This window comes from Nycticebus coucang, chromosome 3 (genome assembly GCF_027406575.1).
Source record: "Nycticebus coucang isolate mNycCou1 chromosome 3, mNycCou1.pri, whole genome shotgun sequence".
NCBI lineage: Eukaryota > Metazoa > Chordata > Mammalia > Primates > Lorisidae > Nycticebus > Nycticebus coucang.
The window spans coordinates 26,365,221-26,369,119 of NC_069782.1; positions in this window are offsets into that span (position 1 = coordinate 26,365,221).

The window sequence follows — 3,899 nt, forward strand, 5'->3', positions numbered from 1 at the left end:
AAAAGAGTGACAAAAGGACAGACTAGCTTCACAATTTTGCTTTCATTAATACCAAAACCCTGGACTCAGTTTCAGTTTCCTGTAGGCCTGCTTTGGAATTCACCTCCAAACTTTTCCCTCACAGACCACCAAATAAACATTTAATAGTTCTTTAAAAACAACTTGTAAGTAGTTTCTAAAATTTGGCTAACTCATAAATACTTCTTTAGTCTGCAATTACGATTCCTAAAATATTTCTCAGATTCATGAAAGCCTGGACTAGAAAAATCTAAAAATCAACACAAAGCATAAAAAGCAGCTCTCAGGTTTATCCAATGAACAGTATTTTGTTGTCCTTTAATTCACTGACACTCTTCTCTCAGGATACAAGGAGCAAAACCCAGCGAGTGTTGTATCCCAGAACTGAGTAGTTACACAGTAATTAGCTATCAGAGTCATGAACATTTTATCTTGTTTAGGAAACTGCTTCCTTTGGAAAAAAGGGCAAATTGCCATTTCTTCCAATGTCAGGGCTGTGAAAACAAGGGAAACCCCCTATACATCACTTCCACAGCCCTATATTATGGTAGGGAACTTCTAATTTTGTGAATTCGTTAGGCATTTTAACAATCTTCTTGGCCACTAGTATACTACGAGCAATGGAGAGGTATACAAATACAGCAAGTGCACAGTCCTGGAACCCAGAGAGGTTACAATGCAAATAGAGAGCCAGCCTCAGAACTCAGAACAAAAGCGCTGACTACATAATAATGTGCTGCTGTGGGTGGGGGATGGGGATCAGTAAGCCTGGTAGTTACTCAAGGAAAGCAAGTTTCCAGCAGGTGAGAGTTTAGGCCAGCTCTGAAAGAGGTTGATTATAATGAATTGCAGAAAGTGGATGCAGGCAGGCCTTCTACTTAGGAGATAAACATCTGCCTTGATTTAAAGGTGGGAAATGCCTCAAGCATGGGACACAAAAAGGGACTGACCTCTTAGCTGTCCAAAAGCTGACTTGGAAAAACATTGATTTTTGAGGATAAAATAGGTAAGTTTAGTAATGTCAGTTGATGAAGTTGGGAAGGGAAGGAGGCTTTTAAAAAAAGTTATGGTAAAAAAATATAAAGGGGGGGCTTAGATTTGATGATTATGGGTAAAAAACACATAGGAAAATTAAAGAGCAATTATGACCATTATGGCAGCCTTCTGGTTTTAAGATTGTTTTTTAAGCACCAAAGGAGGCAATGAAAACTTCATTTTTCTTCTTCTTCTTTTTTTTAACATTCAGTGATCTATTTTAATGCATCATTTTTCTTTTAATGAAAGGATCTGTCCTGTGAAATTTGGATTCAGTCAAAAGGCCACACTTAAGGACTTAGAAGGCCTCGTGTGGCCTTACCGCTGGCTGCAGGTTCCCCACCCCTGAATGCTAATTTAGTTCTAGGTAATAAACATAAGTAATAAAATGGCAGCTGAAGAAATGTCAAAGTTGAATAAATAGTATTAATTATAAAGGAATGGTAGTGCTAAAAACATTATCTATTCTTTAATTGTGAACACTTAACAATAATCTGCAGATAATTTCTCCAGCCTCCTCTCCTCTCACATAGCACCTCTCCTTGTTTTCAAGGCATTCTGTTGAGGACACACTGTTCAAGGCTCTCCACTTATGCCTTAGTCAGCCTGCCTTTGCTTTGTTTTCCCATTTCACCTCCTTTCCTTCATTTATTCACATCATTTTAGTTTTTTTGTTTTGTTTTTTATTGAGACAGTCTCACTTTGTCATCCCTGTAGAGTGCTATGGAGTCATAACTCACAGTAACCTCAAACTCTTGGGGTCAAGCAATTCTCTTGCCTCAGCCTCCTTGGTAGCTGGGACTACAGGCGGCTGTCACAACCCCTGGCTATTTTTTTTTGTTTAGCAGGCCTGGGCTGATGGTGCTAACCCACCAGCCCTGGTGCATCTGGCCAGTGCCCTAACTAATTCTGATAATTAGTCTGTCATACAAATGTACCAGATTTACAGAACCATTCCTAAAGTGCTGAATCAACAGTTAAGCGGATATTTCTGGTTTTCCCTATTCTAAATAACATTGTCTAAGTTGCCTCAGTATCAGTAAAAACTTGTGTTTCTATAAGTAGAATTACTATATCAGAGAGAAGCAACTGAGACTCTTAATATAGTCTTCCAAATGGCCTTCCAGAATAGTTTTATGAGATCAAAAAGGGATAGTAAGAGTTTTGACCTTTGTTTTAGTTTGCTTTCAAGGAATCACAAGTAAAACTATATTGTATGCCAGAACTATTTAAATTTGAAATATTTCCTCGAGAGATGCCCTCACGTAATGCTTTACTAGTGCACTTTAGAATTTCAAGTGGGAGGCAAAATTACAAGATAGCAGTTTGTGTTTGGGGTAGTAGAAAAGTACTGGGGACAAAACTGAACTGTAATTATTAAGCAGTTAATAATTTCATATATGGAAACAAGAATAAAAGCATTAAACTATGTAAATTCATTGCTTATCTTTAATCTTTATTTGCATCACTACATTTTATGTAGTTGCAACCTTCTATACATATTTTGTACCTTTGTTTTTTTCCACATCACTCTTGCTGTTTTGCTATCCAGGTAAGAATTTCCAAAGTTACAATGTCAGACCTTAGTTAGCCATTTCCCTTCAGTTAGACTCTCCATCCCACCTTTTTCAAATTTTTGGTGCTTGGATAATATGCTACAAATAACCTTATGCATTCATTTTTTTTTTTTAAGAGACAAGAGTCTCCCTTTGTCGCCCTGGTAAGGTGCTGTGGTGTCACAGCTCACAGCAACCTCTAACTCCTGGGCTTGATTCTCTTGCCTCAGCCTCCCTAGTAGCTGGGACCACAGACACCTGCCACAATGCCCGGCTATTTTCTTGTTGCAGTTTGGCTGGGGCCAGGTTTGAACCGGCTGCCCTCCGTGTATGGGGCCCGCGCCCTACTCACTGAGCCACAAGCGCAGCCCTGCATTCATTTCTTTATTCAGTTCATACCATTGAAAGATTTTCCCCAGAATGAACAAGTTTATAGCTTTTCTTGTACTGCTAGATTTTGCACTCCACTGACACGTTAACTTTGTACGTTACCTTCCTCCTTTTTAAGCTCTCCTAATAAGGAGGGCTTTTAAATTTTCCGTGTACTCCACGGAATAGCCTAAGTAGAAAAGCCTCAAAGCTAAGCACAAAGATCTCAAATATTAATGGGTTAATTTTTATTTACCTGTAGGCTTGACTTTCCTCTTTTCCAGATTTCCCCCTAATCTACTCTTTCAACATTCAGTCTCTTAAACTGGCGATTTCAGGTTACTCACTTTTGGATAGATTCCTTTTTGTGTCCTTTAAATCTTATTACCCAGGCAGATCCCTGTTCTGGAACCTGACTGGCCTTTCCACTGTATGAGGAAGCCCAAGTCACAGCAGTCACCGCCACCGGCGCTTACACCTAGGTGCTGCTTGGAGAAGATGACTTCTGGAAGAATTTCTATGTCAGTGAACTTGGACAGATTTTGAAGATAACAAGTGGCACGTGTTTCTGCCTGTACACAATTCGACGCTGTGTGAGTCGCAGAAATTCAGGAAAGAACAAACGACACCTGTGGATTGTTCTGCATCGCCCACACAGGAAACACTGGATTTATCCTCTCGGGCCCGACGGTCAGCAGGTGCGAAGCCGGCTCAGGAAGGAAGCACCTGCTGGCCACGCAAAGCCACGTGCGGCAGTTGGGAAAGTCTGCGGTCCCGACCTTCAAGCGCGGACACCGGGTCTCTGTGGACTGTCCCTGGTTCCCGCGCTGAGGAGCTCCAGGGCACGCCGACGGCACAGGGCGTGGCCGCGGGAGGGGGCGGGACCGACCGCACGTCACCGCTGACGTAGGCGCGGGACCG